This window comes from Prinia subflava, chromosome 3, assembly GCF_021018805.1.
Source record: "Prinia subflava isolate CZ2003 ecotype Zambia chromosome 3, Cam_Psub_1.2, whole genome shotgun sequence".
NCBI classification, from domain to species: domain Eukaryota; kingdom Metazoa; phylum Chordata; class Aves; order Passeriformes; family Cisticolidae; genus Prinia; species Prinia subflava.
Genome location: NC_086249.1, coordinates 55,511,151 through 55,530,572, shown reverse-complemented (window position 1 = coordinate 55,530,572; position 19,422 = coordinate 55,511,151).

Genomic DNA, 19,422 nt, shown 5'->3' with positions numbered 1-19,422 from the left:
AGTGCATTAGTGTAATTGTTTGGAGTAGTGCATGTCATTTTCCAAGTTCTATTTCAGTAACTGTTTATATCAGTTTGGCATTTGATACAGAGGGCCAGCAGTGACATTTCAAGCAGAAGAGCTTGAATATCATATTCTTGTAGTTCAGAATTTTATTTTCCATCCAGGAGTTTCAAACTCTGGCATTTTTCACCTGGACTTCAATTGTTTTTTGAAGAGTCAATATAAAATATATTTTCCTCTATGTACCACTGAATGCTAAAGTGCTAAAACCACTCTATTTCAAGAAATATGGGTCTCACTCTGTCGTAACTAGCTTGCCAAGACAGACAAAATAATATGAGCCTTCAATCAAAAAAGAAATATAAGCTCAGTGTTAAATAATCAATCTGTTAATGCTCTACATATAGCTTGTGCAGTTTATACTGATGGTAAAGATCCAAGTGGCATTTGGTACTGCCTTATTAAATCTCTAATGGCTTTTCTAAATTTATTAATTCAGCAGCACAGATGAAATATTGAAAAAAACTCAGCAAAAACAGTTGTAGAGGAACTCTAATAATTCCCCCGACTTTGATATGGCTCATAAACTATTTACCACTGCTCAGAGACACTATATTCTCTATATACAAACTCTTAAGGGAATGGAGGAGTAGAGATAGGTAAATGTGGAACCCTTCATCCCAGTGGGATGAAGTGTTCATCTCATAAGGGAATTGCTAAAGGTTCAAAAGAAAATATTTTCTTTTCAGTAGACATAATACAGCTATTTGAGGGAACAGGTGAGCCAGAAAGTGTAGTATGGTGCCTAGAAGCCTAGGTCTGTTCTCTGCCATAACTACATAATTTACTGTGTTTCTGGGGATATCTTCAATGGAAAATTCGTTGTTACTGTAACAAAAAACACATAAAAATGACCAATATCTATTGCTCAACTCCAGTGCTTGGTAGGAGAAAATATCTGAAGGTATAGTTCTATGATTGTCCTGCCATAGTACTATTCCCAGTCCACTTTGAAGATGTTTTCCAAGTAGAAAATAATTTATCTTGTTCCCTTTCATGTGACATCTAGTAGTCCACAGATTAGAGACTGCAAGGGGCCTAGTTTGAAGGATGTGTGGTGGTGTGGTCACATCTCCTATTCTGTGCTTATCACTTTCCTTAGAGAGGGAGTATCTTTATTAGTATGGTTCAAAGAGTAATGCAGTCTAAAAGCACATTATAAACCAGGCTTTACTGAGGCAGTAAGAAAGATGAGCAATAACATTCCCATGCAGTAACAGAATCATAGAATCATAGGATGGTTTGTGTTGGATGGAGACCTTGAAAGTTCATCTTCTTTCAACCTCCCTGTCGTGGACAGACACACTTGCAATTGGACCAGGTTGGTCAGAGTCCCATTCAGTCTAGCTTTGAACACCTCCAGGGATGGGGCATCCACAACTTCTTTGGACAACCTGTTCCAATATCTTGCCACCATCACAGTGAAGACTTTTTTCTAATATCTAATCTGAATCTACCCACTGTCACTTTGAACCCACACATTCACCCTTTTCCTGCCACTACATGTTATTGTAACTAGTCTTGCCACATCATTTCTGAAAGTTCCCTTCAGGTACTGGAGGGCTGCAATTGGGTTATCCCAAAACCTTCCTTGTTCCAGGTTGAACAATCCCAATTCTATCAGCCCTTACTCATATGAGAGCTGTTCCATCCCTCTGATCATCTTGGTGTCTCTCCTGTGGACTCCCTCCAACAGGTCCCTGTCCTTCCTGTGCTGGGCCCCAGGGCTGGATGCAGCCCTGCAGGTGGGGTCTCAGCAGGGCAGAGGGGCAGAATCCCCTCCCTGGCCCTGCTGCCCACGGGGCTCTGGATGCAGCCCAGGACACGTTTGGCTCTCTGGGCTGGCAGTGCCCATGGCTGGCTCATGTCCAGCCTCTCAGCCCCTCAGTGAGTCACACAGTGATTCACTTGGTCACAGACAGCAAATACAGGGTGATAGGTGATGTCAAGGCTCTACCGGAATGGGCAGACACTCAATGTGTAAATGAGCCAGCAATAAAAGCCAGTAGCACAAATGATTTTTGGATGTGGTTAAGGGTTGTGCTATGCCTTGGGTCCACCAAAGATCACAATTAGAGAAAATCAGACCTTACAGGGCAGTATCGTGCCCTACTGAATGTCACTGGATTGATGTGGGCCTGCCTATATGATGGTATTAGGGGCCAGGGGTGTCAATTACTTTGGCCCTCCTGCAAATTTCTATGCCTCTGCTCCTGCAATAATTTGCTGGCCTTTCTTACTCTAAAGGAGTTGAGTTGGTAAGTTTCAACAATTTAAACCCCTGAGGATAACCTGGCTTGTTTAGGTTGCACCAGGTTCAGTCGGTTACCTGCCTGCCTTTTTGGAGTGCAACAAAGAAAGGCTGTCATATAAAATTGGGAGAGAGAAAACACAGGCTAGGCTGACTTGATAGCCTCTTTAGCTCTGTACCTCTGCAGCAAAGCAGAGTATATAAACATCAATTAAGAATTTTAGACATATTATGGGAATTTTCAAAGCATTCAGCACTGACCTATTTTTTTTTAAAGCTGTCATCATCACAGAATTAGAGCTGGGCTTTCAGAACTAGTTCAGAACTGATTTGTTCTGATAAACCTCACCTCCAATATTTAACATTTTAACAGCAAGAAATTACCTCACCTCCAATATTTAACATTTTAACAGCAAGAAATTATCATTTGAGAGAATGAAACAGTTTACCTAAAGCTGCAGTCTTTGTGGACATATGCCATTAATCAAACTTCTTTTGCTAGCAGTCATCAAGAAAATGCTGTTGGCATACCAAGAAATGTTAAACTACCTGAATAGTTTGAATAGAATAAATTTAAATGAAAGCAAACAAGGAAGCCTTAAAATTATAGGTAATTTCAAGTTACTTAAAAAGTCTAGAGGGCATTTATGAATTGAAATAGCTATAGAGCTACTTAGTAGACAGTTCTGAACTGTGAAACAGATATAATTTCAAAACGTGTTTTCAAAATCTTCACAAAAAATAAACCAATTTGACTCTTTTTAAACCCAAATATTATTTTAATAAAACATGTTAATAGGAACCAATTAACACAAGAAGTCAGCTTTGGGGGCTGAAGACCATTTTTCTGGATGTTTCTGGTACAATCTGGGGAGATTGTATCACCTAATTATAGGCTTTACAACAAGTGTGTACAATTATCATTCTTAAGACTTCCTGAGCTTTAACAATTTGTCCCAGGGCACCAGTTTTTTCTAAGACCTCATGGTGAGCTGACAGGTCAGTAACTAAGCCACTCATTTTTCCTGTTCCCATTGAGATGGGGGAGAGAACAGGAAGAGTATAAACATAGAAACTTTAAATAAAGATACAGTCTGTTTAAGAAGTGAAGGAAAGACATTTCCCCCTTCTTTGGATATCACCCAGATAAAAAAAAATACAGAAAATAGATTACAAACCAATAGAAAGGGCAGTCTCATTAGCATTGTACACTACTAGGAATTACCATACTACATTCAGCTTGTGACAAACGGGAAACACAGCTGGTAGAGGTTATAAAGATATAACCTTCCCAAACTGTACTTTTCCTGTACTGTGGATAATATGCACTGAGGATTAGGAAGTATTACATTGCTCCATTCCACAGCTGCATAGGATAAGTTTGGTTTTGATTTTGGCTTTTTTTTTTTTTTTTTTTTTGTGTGTGTGTGTGTGTGTTTTTTCAGGTTTTTTTGTTTTGTTTGTTTGTTTTTGTTTTTTTATGTGATGGAGAAAAATTGAGAATTCAAAAGTGAATTCTGGCAGTGACTTCAGTGAATTCAGGATGTCGACACAAGACTGTGTAGACTGAGCCCCTGTCCTGAACTTTGTTTACTTCAAAGAGGTGAGAGTTGCTAAAAGAGAGGGTCCTGCTGCAAACAAAGAGGGTCTTGCTTGCTAACATGAGGGTCTTGCTAACAAAGGTGTCAAAAGTATTGCTTTGTAATAGGAGTCACCAGCTAAAAATACCTTGGTTTTGCAAAATATTTTAAACATTTTGCAAATATGCATGTAGACATATATGTGTGTGTGTAGACAGAAAAATGTCAATGTAAAAATAAAACAATCATCTTTGACATTTTTTCTCACATTTATATTAATTCCTCAGAAATTCACCTCTTTTTTTCCTGAAATTTGATATTTCTAAATACCCGAAGAATTCTTTTGCATCAATTTCTTTTATTTTTATTTAGAAACTTTAAAGTCTATACATTATGCAATGGCACAAGAGAATTCCCAAACCAGTATATTTTAGTATAAAATATCCTACATAACAATTTCTCTGTGCAGTAATAGCACTTTGACAGAACTATGCAAACTTTATATCTCAAAAACACAAGTACAAAAATGGCACTATAAAATGCAATTTTAAGAAAAAGAAACTGTAATTTTAAGGAAAAAAAGTTTAAATTGATCACCTGTGATATAACTGAAAGAACTGATTGCTCAGAGAAAGTTATTCTGTAAAACTAACATGACTTGAAATCTTGTATACATACTGTAAAGAACACAGTATGATGCCTCGTATGGAAATGGGAAGCTGTGAGAAATTATTTTATTTTATATTTATAAAAGCTCTACTGTAATCTGTGAAGTTTTTAAAATATATATTTATTTCAAAGTTCAAGCTGAACTGTTGGTTCGTGTGCATCTCAGCTGACCACAAAGGATGTGATCCTAAGAAGAAAAGAACTGTAATGTTACTTGTCCAGATGGTATTTATGGGCCACAAAATGAAGTCAAAGAAAAAATGAAGGAAACTTAAATCATCATGGGGGAAATATTGTAATATCTGTGTTCAGTAAGACAGGTTTACTGCAGTCAGGGGAATAGAACATCAGATGTCATAAGTTTCACTGCTCTTAAATCAAGACCATAATTGTTTTTAGGATAATGTATTCAGTTTTAGAACTAAGCCAAACTTCTCTACATATGTATTTTAATCATATTAAACTACAACTCCAAATTCTTTTCCTGAATTGTTATTGTTTGTTAAATTAATTTAATAAAAATCAAAGTTAAAACTTTGTTTTGATAGGTTTCCAAAAGCAATAAAATGTCAAACTTTTTGTGTGCTTAGCGTAAGGGTGTTAATGAGCGTGTCAAACAACTAGAAGTAATATAGTCTAATTCACTGCTAACTCAGTTTTAAATTATTTGGGGACTGAATTATTTGTAGGAATTTGTCTTTGGTTATTGCTAGTGTACAGTGTAGAGCTGAAGTAAAGTAGAAGTTGGCTGTAAGTGCTGCTGTAGTATTTTTTTTGTCTCATTGTCTAAGAGTTTGCAAGATAGGTGTGGCAAAGTGATTGATACAAAACAACAACAACAAAAACCCCACCAAACAAACCTCAGTTTTTAAATTAAGAGTGATAAAATCCATAAAAGACAAGTAGGTAAGTAGATGAAACCAAAATCTTGAAGGCAGTTGAGGATTTGTTCTAAGATAAGCATATGCATGTTCAAAGGTATGGCAACCACAATTTTCAGTATTTTATCATTTTTTCCTGGATTCAGAATGAATATTGAGAAAAAAAATTATTTTAGAAAGTCATTTATGACAAAATCATAATATATGGAAGATGTGTACACATGTGTATATGTGACTGATCATGAATATCTATATAAATAACATTTTAAAAAATATCTGTTGTGAGGGAATATCATGGTTTAGATCAGGATGAACTAAATATGTTAACTACTGCTCAGTAATTGTATGAGTCTCAATGAGTTCTGAAATGTAGCATTGTCTATGCGTAAGAATGGTTAATAATGCAAAGTACTAAGAAGTTACAGAAAAGTATCTATCTCTGCTTCCTCTTTTCTTGCTCCTAGGTATTTCAGACTCCAGAGTTGGTGCGGAGGCAGGAGCTGAGTGTGATGACTGGCTGGGTAAGCTCAGAGGCATCCCTGGAGGTCTGCCAGAGTCAGGTGTCCCCAGGGGTGCAGCCCTCTGCTCCAGGCTGGGGTGGTGGAGGATGGATAAACTTCATGAGGTGGGGACCACCTCCCAGATTGTTTGATCTCTACTTATCAGCAGAGGGCTTCAAGATGTTTCTTGTTAATGGGTGTAGTGAGGCAATGTGCAAACATTCTCGTATAAATTTAGTGCTGATGTTCCTGCCTTTTACATGTGGGTGGTATTTTTTACAAAATACCTTCCTAACTGTGCTTTAACCAGTGGAAACTTTGTCTCTAAAACCTGCTTAGCAACATAACTCAGGCCTCCAATATCAGCCTGATTACTCAAGTGATGTCAGCTCAGCAAAGACAGGGAAGAAGTTAAATGAGGTGAATCCCATCCTAGCATTCCTCTCCTGTTTTTGTTAGAAGCTCTAAGTTTTCTTTCATTCTGTACAGACTCACTTTGAAAAATGGTTTCCTTGAGAGTATGTTGTGTACCCTCTTTCACTCTTTAAGCTAGTGAGATCATCACTTTGCAGAGTTTGTCAAACTGACTGCAGCTCCCTGTAAAAGGTCAATGTCGCCGTGTCCAGAGTAAATGAGATATTTCTTCTCCTTGTAATAACTTCTATTCTTTTCATAACACTGCATTGTAAGACTGCTGTCATCCATACTGAAACTTTGAAAGTCAAGGTTTCAGACCACAACTGCTGGGTTGATTTTTTATGATCTGATTTAAATTTTGTACTTTTGTCCTATTTTTCATATTCTAGTCAACAACTACGATTTTTTTTTTCATGCTCCTATTAACTAATTTTGGGGCCCATTCATTTTCACTAGTAAGGATAAATAATTATTTTTTTTTTTAAGCAAAAACTCGTCTGTCTAAATGGAGAATACAAAGTATTATAGTCAAGTTAAATACTTTATATTTTATTCAAAGGCACATCTGACTTTAGGTGTCTGATTATACCAAAGGTACAAATGGTGAATCATAGATTATCCTGAGTTAGAAGGGACCCACAAGGATCATTGAACCCAATTCCTGAATCAGCATAGGGCAACCTAAAACTTATACCAAATATCTAATGCTTATTGAACACTGACAGACTTTGGATGATGACTACATCCCTGAGGATCCTGTGCCTGACTACTGCCCAATAATGTAGATATTGTAAATTTTCAAAGTGACTGGATGACTATACGTCCCCCAAAACTATCCACAGTCATTTGTAGTGATTGAGTAATTAAAAAACATATATCAAAATGTTTTTCTTGTATTTCAGAATTGATAAAAATCAATCCATGGTAATTCATGCTTCATGATTTTAATGCTCTCTCAATATAGACTTTGCTCCTTTAATGCATAATTTTTAAGATGTATCTAAATAGTATTACAGTAATAGTAATAAGTATTCTGGAATTCTATTCCATGTTTTTGTAATCTATGTTTATTTTGCTTGCTCTTTTATTGAAAACAACATTATAAAGTATGGTTTTCAAAAACCATTCTTCTTAAATATCACTTTAGATTTTATAGTTTGAAATAAACTAAGTCACCTAGCCTGTCTCACTGTACACTCACATTAAATAATTTCACATATTGTTGAAAAAATGAAATTTTTCGACCTGAAATGACCTCACTTAAAATGCCTTCTTGAAACTATAGAAAAGTCCATGGTTGCTGCAGCTCTGAAAAATTACTATATCATTTTAGGCAGAAAGTAATCTGAAATTCAGTTTCTTATGTAAATATCCAGGAAATGAGAATCATTGTCAAAACTGAGGAAAATTTTATTTGTTTATTTTTCTGATTTTATATTAAAATCAGATTGACTGGACAATTTTATTTATGCTGCTTTAAGATATCTATCTCAGGTTATTCAAAAATATCAGAGAAATACACTGTGAATGCCACATAATGATAAATTAACTTAGAATAAGTGAGCTGTTCCCTTTGTATTTCATTTTATTTCAAATAAATAGGGTGACTCAATAAATGTTCCTTTAAATCTCCTCTACTCTTTTTATATGTATAAATAAACTGGATTATATTATATGTGTTCAGCTTCAAAAAATAATTTACATACAAGATTTTTGGGAAACGGTCTCTAGAAGTGTTATTGTAGGAGAAGGGAATACAGGTGACCTTGTCCCTGATGAGTAACATCTGTGCTGATTACCCAATTCAGCCTCACCCTGCTGAGTCACAGCTATATCCAATAAAGATAAGTGTGATAAAAGGGAGTGGGTAAGGTGGTGAGGAGGAATCCTGAGGAAGAGGGATGAGAGACTTGCAATGAAGAAGGATCCTGGGGAGACAGAATCACTGCTGTGAGGTCAGTCTGGGTGTGCACTTAGAGCCTGTTGTTTGAACCTGCAGTCACAGTCTAGCCAGGTAAAAGCCTGCAGTCAGAGTCTGCAAACCAATACCTGCAGTCAGTGTTTGGCAGGAAATAACCAGCAGTCAGAGGCTGCAAGGGAAACCCACAGCAGGAGCTTGCTGCAGCCAGAGTCAGTGGATAGTTGGAGTCAGGATGGCTGAGCTGTAAAGAGGAATAAACCAGGACACTTTCCATGCTGTGATAAATGAGAAGTCTGTGTCTTGGTTCATTTCTACCTTCTAATAAGAGGGTTGCTGCAACAAGTTATCACACATCTGAGTTAACTCACACATAGTGAGTTAATGACTCACTAAATGTGCCAGCCACTTATGTCACCCTTCATGAACATAGGCCCACATATCTTCTGATGAAGGAACAGCACATTTTATGCTAACAATAGAAATGATTTTTCTCTCTCTAAGTAAATTTGTTATATTTTATATATATATAATAGTAGTCTTATATTTTATGTATTTTTATAGACTAAATATTTCCTCTAAATAGTGAAGAATGTGATGAGTGACGTGTTCATCAACTTGTGACAGCAATATATGACTTATATTTCATAAAGAATGTAAATAAAGGATCAGATGTCTCTAATCCTTTGTGAGAAGTGAAGAATTGTATCTTATTAAGCACGTATATAATAAAACCCTTGCCTTAAATATGTGAATTATAGCACTAGAGTAAGAGCCTAGGTGATTTTTCCGCTCTTTTTAATGATTGAAATCCACAAAAGATTGAGTTATGCGCTACTAGAAATTTATTTTATGCTCCAGAGAGCATACCAGATTAGAGATGCTTGAACAGTAAGTTTTTATCAGTCTTATAGGACAATACTATTGCTGGAGTTTTTTTTTTCTTTTTTTCTTCTGCAACAGTCTGCTGGAAAAATGAAAATTAAGAAGTATCCTGACACTGACCTTTTTTTAAAAAATGTGTCATTAGGAGGAAATAGCTAAAATTACACTGTTAAAATGAAATAACATTTAAAATACTGTTCATGATAGAGTTACAGGTTTGAAAGCACAAGCTCATGAGGAATCACTGCATTTTTAGGCTTTTCTCATGAAGGCAATGTATTACTCAAGGTATGGGCATGTCAAAGTTTTATGGAGGTAAAATAATGTCATCATTTTTTGTCATTCTGGTCTCCATGTTCTAAGAAGGACTTAGAGCAAGAATATCAAATAACAGCATAAGAAAATGTTGCTTTGTGAGGAAGTGCTGTAAAGGACAGTACTCTTCAGTTCAGAGAGGAAGAAAACATGAGAATTGACAAATGTTTACAAAATCATTAAGAGCCTTGACTGGCTGTTCTCAAACAAAATTGGAAGCATTCTGTTATAGTAAGAGTTTGATTTGAATAAATATGACAGAGTACTTGACAAAGTAGAAATGAACTAGCAGTAGTTTGCTGTTACAGGACACTATGAAAGCAAGCAATATCCTAAAATTAAAAAAAAAAAAAAAAAGGAAATGATCAGGCAATCCATTGAACAACAAGCTCATGAAGAGATCACAAAAAGATGAGTCAAAGTCCAGAACAGAAGCTGTACTGGGAACACAAGGTAAATCTACTTCAGAAAGTGATCAAGCTGGACAGTGTATCTTACTTACAATTGTCAGATGCTCCAGTCTGGGCTAAAGGAAGCATTAGTTTGGCCCAGCAGGGCTTTTCTTCTGTCTTGCAGCCTCTCCTGGACACCTGGGAGTTTCCAATTCTTCACAGAAAATACCTATAATTATTTTTCACAATTTAAAAAATAGCACAATAGAGAAAATCGGTGAGGTTACAGACAATCCTAAAGGTGTCTATTGCCTTTTATGTATCTTCCAGATCAATTTAATACTTTTAGTAATTAAAGGGGTTTATACATCTGTTCTTTTTTTATTTTAAAGTACACTGCCTCTTCTCAATATGGGTCACGGCATCACCACAGGCAACAAAAGTTGCAGAATAATAATGTCTTCCTGCTGTTAAATAAAGGATGAGAGATTCTTACACTGAGTTTGAACAGAAACTTCTGAGAGCTCCTGATCATCTGGCAACTAGTCCCAAATACCTACACATGAAAAAAAAAGCATGAGATAGTGTTTTACAGAATTCTAGATAACAGTTCCAAGATTATTTGAGAAGTCTTTCTTAAGAATAAGAAAATAGTACTGCCTTTGGTTTTTCTACTTGTAAAATTCGAAATGAGGAAAAAAAATCAAAATCAATTTACAAAACACAAATTTAGATTGAATTATTCTGAAGTCAAATTTCTAAGAAATTACTTTGATCCAGAAAACTTGTATCAGTAGATTAAAACAAACTGAAGCTAGCTTAGTTTGTGCTTATTTTAAATCTTTTTTTTCAGTCACAATAATTTCAAAACAGAAAAAACATTTAAATTCACACGATAGATACATCAAATTAAGCAATAAGTATTTATTTAGAAACTTCTGCCTTTGTAACTTAAATTAATTGGGATCATCAACTATCTTTATTCTTCACTAGTTAATCTTGAGTATGTTTGGCTTTGTTTTTATTTTCCAAGAACATGTTTATAAATGTTTAAGACATCTGAGATTAAACCTTTTCAAAACATGATTTTTTTTTTTTTAGAGGAAACATGTTTGTACAAACCATACAGGTGGCAGGGTACATATTAAATATATATATATAATTCAGAAAAGAAATAAAAAAATATAGACTCTTGGGGCAGACACTCCAGTGGAAGACATGTAATAACCAAATCTTTTAGGAAGAAACCTTTTAAACCTTTTAGGCCAAAAGAAACAACCAAGGACTTTAACTGTCAAAATTGTGTGATAATTGTCTACATGGTAAAGTATACTTACAGACAATGTAGAATATTTTTGAAGACTAAAGGTTTTTATGTGCTGGTCTGATGATGAATGTTGTGTATGAACACATTATTTGTTAAAATATGTTGTTTATGAATGTAGTAGTGTGGGTTTAAGACTTGAAACCAGCTTGATTTGTCAGCCATTTAACCTGATCTTGCACTATCTCTGTATCTGGTTGTAACAATGATGTAAGACTGTATGAAAATTTTGTGTTCATAAACCTATATATGAATCACTTACTAATGTTTGTCTGCTTTAGACTTTTGATTCAGAATATGATTTTTTAAATTGAATTTACAGATCATATCCATTTGCTTGAATTTTCCTACAGTGTTTTTGAAGCTTTTTATCTCCAGAGACTAGATTCTTTTTGAGAGCAAACTGAAGCACAAACTCAAGTAGTGCATACTCTGTGTTGGAACAGTTAGTGAGCCCATACAGATGCTTGTGGGCAACTTTGAACCACATGTGTGCTGGGGACATTTGGTTCAGGAAACCAGAGGATGTTGATAAGATGTAAAAATCTGAACCATAAAGTCAGCACAAATCACATGAATGCACTGACACTCCTATTCCAATCAAATATCTTACTTAAACAATATGTAGTGTGTACTTAAATTACAAGTTAATACTATAGATGTTTCAATTATAAATATAGATAATATACTACTAGTCTTAATCTTATTTTCCTAAATGAAAATAATTTATTCATCTATGTACATTTCTAAATTTTTGGCAAGCACATTGTCATAGTGAAAGTACGTCTGAATTGAAAATCAACAATGCAGGTTAAACCGGCTCTATTTTTTTGTTTAAGGTAGATGGAAAAAGACTTTTGAACATTGCATACACAGAAATAGAAAAAGAATCTTGTGTTCACTAAAACTGCAATATGAAACTAGGTTCTGTTACCGAGCAGAAAACATAAATGAAGAGTGGAGAGCTCTGGGTTGGATGCGGCTTTTTGTTTCTTTGTGGGTTTTTTGTCTTTTTTTTAAGCTAGTAGGAACTACTGCATCACCTACAGAAGTAAGAGAGTAAATGGGATATAACTGTGAGGAGATTGTATTTTAAACAGACATTTTTTTTGTTAAAAAGCACACACTGGAATATTCCACTGAATTTTAAGGGTCAAAAATTCACCAATGAATAAAAATACAGTTTCAGTGATATGAATCAAGCTCTATGCTATAACTCCCTGAAACTAAAATGTCAAAGCAAGGAATATGTAATGAATCCTAGAAACAGATTAGTATATAGAAATCAACAGAGAATTGTATATCTTAGCATCTGAGAGAGCAGATGTCATGGTCTGATGTACAAACATCAAACTGACTTGCTTTGATTAAAAAAAAAATCTTTTGAAATTAACGCATAGAATAGGACAGAGTAAAGAGACTAGATATTCACTGAACATCTGCTATTTTTGTGTCATTCAGGTGACTCATATACCTGCCATTTCCCTGGGGATGCCAAGTTGTTAAAACCAGCTCCTACTACAAGACCGGTGCCAGTAGAAAATGTGCATAAATTTGACTTTAGTGAAGTGTCATGTCAGTGTATTTCTTTTGCTGAGGCCCAAACACAATGTAACTCCTTTACATTCTTTTTTAAATTAACCCATTACCACTGTTATTCTAGACAAAATAAAATGTTTAATTACTTGCTATGTTTATAAAATCTCCACTCTTGGGCAGATATGCCTATCATGTAAAGTAGAGATATAATCTGGATTCTTTGAGTTACTCAAAAATGGTTCAGCCTTGTGATATAGCATATTTGAAAACATGCCTCTTTAGGCATCCACAGTGCCACCTGATACATTCAGCCTTTTCTCAAATTTCCCTGCTGTATGGTTTAAATGGTGACATAAAAGTATGGTCAGGAACCAGGTGACTCAAAAAATAATAGTCAGTGATTGATTTCTTGCTTTCTTGCATTTGTTGCCTCAGTGTTTTGAAAGTGGTTTCCCTATCAGCAACCAACACAGAGCTCTTCACCTTGCCCTAGTTAGGAGAATAATGGCAACTGCTTTCATTAGTAAGTGTTCATCCTGTGTATTTTCAATGGTCCTTTTGGTTTTCTCCATTCCAAAAGGGGAAATATCTCCAATCCTTATAGCTTCCTCTTTCATACTTCTCATATGGCCAGTGATGGATTTAGCACTCATATAGAAATGATGATATAGTTTAACTGTCTGCCTGTTTGATTTCTGAACATATAAATATCCTTTAATACTAATTGAAGTAATCATAAACTTTCATCACACTTCATAATAATTAGCCCTCTGAAGAAAATTAGATATGTCTTGAATAAACACTTGTATAACTAGACAGGACTGGCTATGAATCAGCAAACTGTTTTTGTAAAGCCTTTTCCATGAATTAAACCTCATTTAAGCTTTTGGAAATAAATAAAATTCTATCAATATATTTGAAATAATCTAATCTCTGAATAAAGCAAATAGAGTTCCTTAGTTGCAGAAATATAGTACAAAAGTACAAAAATTCTTACTTCAGAATGATAGTTCTTCATTAAGCAACAGTTACCTGTTTTATTTATTAGATCTTCTCTGTCATGACAAAGAAACATTATCACAGAGATATAAAAAACAACTTTTCAATAAAATTCTGGTGTTACCAAAGTGAATGACAAAATTCCCATTAACTTCAATAGGTTCAAGAAAAGCCTTTACACGGATTTATTGGCAATTAGTTATTAGTTACATAACTGTATCTCTGCACTCAGACTAAATAATGAATCTCCTCAAAGCAGCCCAAAAAGTTATACCAAAAAAAAAAAAAAAAAGGAATGATATTTTGATATTTTGTGTTTGTAATTTTTACAAGAGCAGAAGATTCATAGAACAGAAAAGCAATAAATAAAAATGTGCCATTTCCTGGCACAGAAAGAGATATCTCAATGACAGGGAAAGTTGTTCCACTAAAATCTCACCTACCAAAAAATGTAAGACACAGTGAGAAAGGCATTTCTAGCTTGACTCATAAGGAAAAATGTGAGAAAAATTTATATTGTAAAACAATACCCAAAAGTGAGGCTTAGATGTGGAGAAAAGAAATAGTGCCATCTAATTCATCTTCCCTGCGCTATCACAAGCTGGAATTTATTGTGTTCTTGTAAATATACCAAAAAAACACTTTATCCTTGTTTCCTCTAATAGTGAAAGTAGACAACTAGATTCCTTTGACTTACAAGTATAGTCCAAAAAAACTATCACAGCTTTGAATCTAGACAATATAAATGTATAAATACAGTGATTTTTTTTCCCATTGAGATAGTTTTTACATGATCATTTTGTATAAGGCAAATCAAAGCTCCCAAGACAGTACTTCTGCACAATTCTGATGGTGCATAGAACAAAGTAATGTTGCATATAGCTAGAAAACGTAACAAAATGTTTAAGGCTATACCTCACCTTGGTGATTCTTTCTTTTGTTGTTGGTTTGGTTTTTTTTACCAATGAGTTATTTTGTGGAAATAAGTATTACAAACTATTAACCTATGAAAGTAGATAGAGAAATGAGACTTCTGTAATTTATTGAACACTTAGTAAGCATTCTTTGTATGAAATTTCTCCACCTATCCCCCCTTGGCAGTTGTGTTTTGGAAGAGCAGAAGCTTAGATGCAATGTTTGCTAAAGTAATTCAATTAAATTAATATTTGAATGTACTTGATTTAAAAAAATAATGATTCAGCTCTTCCGTTCCTTTATTCTTTGTTTATAGCAGGAACTGTATATATCTGACAAGGTTGTGACCCTAATACCTTCTTCTAAGAACACATTTATAATTTTATCTTTAGAATAATTTTCTCTACTGTAAACACAAGTAATTCAGACAAGGTCACTTGAAATTCTGACTCAGCTTCCCAATCACCAGAAAGGGGCTAAATAATGATGGCTGGCACTGCTTCATGATCAGCTGTACGTAACTCTGAACTCAGTAATTTAAATTTATTCTTAATCCATCTATTGATGGATGATTAGTAATCATTACTCATGAAATGTCAAAAAAATCTAGGCATCTACTCCAAGTTTTAGAAACCTCATGTTACAGACATGCAATTATTTGTTTTGTCTTGCACTAATGACTTCAGATAATTTAAATTGTCATTTATTTATTTAAAGAAATTTAAATTTATATATATTTAAATTTAAATTTAAATATGTAATTAAATATTTCAGAAATGTGTCTACAGTTTACAAATCTTAACAAATACAAGACATTAGTACTTTTAAATTTACTTCAAAGGAAAAGTTAATTCTCTTACTGTATCATAGCGAGTACTAATTTTGTCATGAAACAAGCACTGGCTAGATGATTTCAGTGTTACCAAGGCAAGCATTTCACAATGACCACTATCTTTTCTCTTTCCTACATGTTTAGGCTCACCACGGTGAAAGAAAAGACAGAAAACGATTTCTCCAATTTATTATTGCATTTGTCTGGAGGCAATTTTCTGACTGAAATGACACAAAATCCACTGGGAAACAAGAGCTATGGACCTTATAAATATGCAGCCATCACTTCTATGATCAAGCTTTTGACTCTGTTGCTATGGCTGTCATAATAAGATGGAATACTATGGGAGAAAAATAAAAAGGTTTTTTGTTTGAAATTCTTTGGTGCATTCCTAGCACCCACAAAATTGCTGCCTATTGTAGGCACCACAGAGTCTAAAAAATTATTACACACACTGTTGGCAGCTGCTGTCAGCCGAGATGGTAGCTGTTATTCCCTTCAGCATGTCAGTATTTTAAACAATCATTACACTGCCTATTCTTCAGTGTATTATGTTAATGTGGATTATTTGGGCAATTGTTTTTCTTTTGCTGCCTATCAGAATCTTCTTGTATACTTTAGCTTCTCCCTCTTTCCATTTACTCTTTATCAAACAAAAACCAGAAGAAATCTCTGGGAGGAATTACATAAAAATTGTTTTCCTGGACAGAACACCATCAATATTATCTTCTGCTGCCTGTAGGCTTGTCATTACTACATTTCCATGTATCCAATTACAATTTCTGTAACTCAAGAGCCTCAGATTCTGCTTGCAATGTGCTGCAGCTGGCACATTGCTCCTCCTCATCAAGTGTCACTTGCAGGGTTTTGCAGGTAGGCACTGTTACCATTCTTATTTAACAGGAGTATGATGTGGTAAAAAAAGTCTCTCAGAGAGTCCAAAAATGGCTGAGAGTACTTCTATGGCCTTTTGCACTTCATTTTCTGATCCAGCTGGGCAGGACTACAGCTGCCTACAGAAATATCTTTTATCTGCTCTGTAGGATAGCAGTAGATTAAACAGTGAACCCCAATCAGGCTGGAAACAGATTCGAGCTCAGTATGAGCAGACAGCTGTGTGGAGGTTGGTAACCAGGGCTGTGATTCACTGCGTGAAGCTCAGGAAGAACTAAATAAGAATTGGCTCAGTCCTAAGGAAGAACTATTTTTTTACTGCTTTTATTGTCTACATGATCCAAGAAGCAATGAGTATGGATGGAGACTGTATTGAAAGAAAAGCTTAGGGAAATACAATATATTCAATTTTCGACTGGTTAGTAAGAAGGAGAAGTTGACTAAGAGGTCCTAAAGTAAACAAGCAATACTATAAGTTCTGCAGAATGTGTGAGTCCAGGAGCAAAAAAAAAAAACAAAAACAAATGTTTGAGATCTCCATAGACCCTCAGAAGCTCACCTGTACATAAATAATAATTATGTTTCTAGCTCCTGCAGGTGCTGAACTTCACAGACTCACAAACAGCAGCTGGGTCTTGATTTGCCAGCTGGCTTGAAAGAGCACTAGTTCTCTATTTGTTTTCACTTGAACTGTTCCCCGCAGGAAACTTAGGGGTTTGGTTTTTTTTTCTCCTCTCCCTACATGCACTGTTTTTGAAACAGAGGTCTACTTCTATTCCCAGAAGTGGAATTCATAATTGTAGAAAGGGCATTATAATTTCAGATTTGAGCAACTAAGTCTGCATATTTGTGTATTCAAGAAATCTATCCAAACAAGAAGCATAAATTAATTATTATGGTTTTACTTGGTACTAAGGGTCAAACACTCATCTTTGATTAGCTGATAGTTTCTTTTTATCTCTCAGATCAAGAGAAAAAGGTGGGAGGTGGAAAAAAAAAGGCTAAGGTTTTTATTCTTCTCAAGCCCTCCTTGAGTATACTGAGTAGCAGTTGAACAAAGACAGAAGCTATACTGAGAATAGTAATACAGTCTGCAAAAGCCTTTCGCCAAATAAGAAGCTAAAACAGAAGTGACAAGCCAAAGGGAACAAAGTATTATCTGACTTGCATATTCAAATGTAAACATGCAAATTTTAGAAGTTCGGTTCAATTCAGCTGTGAACCACCCTTCAGCATGTGAACTTGGAATAATGATAAACTTTGACAACTCCATTTGTTCTGTTTCTAATTCCACATTCCTTTCCTTAAATACAAATATATTTCTAATTTATCTCTTTCCTTTATATATCCCTGTTAATGGAATTTTCTTCTCTGTGTTTTCTGTCCAGCATATATTTTGCTATTTCATTTTCTTTTTTCTTTGCACATGCTATTGAATTCCCCAATCTCCCCACACAATAATTTTTTTCCCTTTTCTTGTTTAGTGAAAAAGCACTAGGAACAGTCAGGAAAGTGCAATTCCAGTAGCATTGCCCAACAGAGGGCTGGCACTACCTTCAAAATTTTTTGGAGAGTTTTCCTTACCATCCATGAACATAATGCAGCATAAATACTTCAAATACTTGAGGTGGCTGAAAGGCACAATTTTAGCTCATTAGAGGACTAAAAAGTTGAACAAGAGATACTGTCACAGATTTTTTGGAGAAAATCCAACTCAGCTCTTTCTTCCTCATCTGATTTTTTAAAGAACAAGAGCAACAAAAGAAGAGACGAGGGGGGGAAAATCCAGAAACGCAACTTCTGTGACACAAAGGAGTTATTGAGTGTCTAATTAGTTACCAGAGGCCTTATAAATTTTTCTGACTCTCTGTGCTGTACATTTTTTCCTAAGATACAGCCAGCCTGTTCAGCTCCTACATTGGTCTTTTGAATTGTGACTGTGTTTGCAGCTTATAATCAGAGGTAAAAACATGAAAGATAGATCAGCTGGGAAACAACAAACATAATCATCAGTAGCATGCAAGTCAGCAGTTTTTCATTATTAAAATATTTTTACAAAAACCCAAGACTTCTATTTAGTGACTTTAATAAAATCTTGAATTTAGACTTGAAAGCAAAACTGATCCATTATCACTAAAGTTTTCAAAAGAAATCCTGAGGAAAAATTTTAAGTTACATCCTTAAAACAGACAATACATTCTTTCCTACTACTTCTTAGACTTATTTTAAGTTATTTTGTTTTGTTTTTCCGTCACTTCCAATTAACAGAACAAGTGGAGGAAATAGGATTTAAGACTCATATGTTGAGATAAGGAAAGGAAGATTCACTTACCAGTTATGGTCATGGGCAAAACAGAAGCAACTTGAGGAAGATTAATTTGTTTCCAATAATTAACAGTGTAGATGGTGAGAAAAAAACTCAAAAACTTCCTCCCACCTTGCTTCTTCCCAGGCCCAATGTCTCTCCTGGTTCTTTTACTTCCTTCCCCTGAGCAGTGCAGAAGGGATGGCGAATGGGGGTTCAAGTCAGTTCACAACACGTTTTCTCTGTTGCCCCTTCCTCCTCACACTGTTCTCCTGTTCTAGTGTGGGTTTCCTCCCACAGGATACAGTCCTTCAGGAACAGGCTGCTGCAGCCTGGATCCCCTGCAGGCCACAGTTCTTGCCACAGAATCTTCTCTAGCACTGCAACCTGTAGAGAGGCATCGGCCAGGTAAAAAAATCCATTCGACTATGTAACATTGAACAATGTATACAATTAAACGCCTTAGAAGTAAAACCTGAATTTTGGCCTTGGGTTAATTAATATAGTTTAAATTTCTTCTCCTGTTACATAAATAACTGCTGGGATCTCAACCTTAAGCCCCATCTAATTTATCAGTAATATGCAGTGAGGAGAATACAGTGTGAATACAGGTGAAAAAGAATCATTGACATTCATTTGGATTATTAGGCTTCAGGATTACAGCAGCATCAGTGCCAAGAGTGAGATCCTTATAAAAATAAAAATTTTAAAAGTATCTTAGGAGGCCAAGTAGGCTTCAAGCT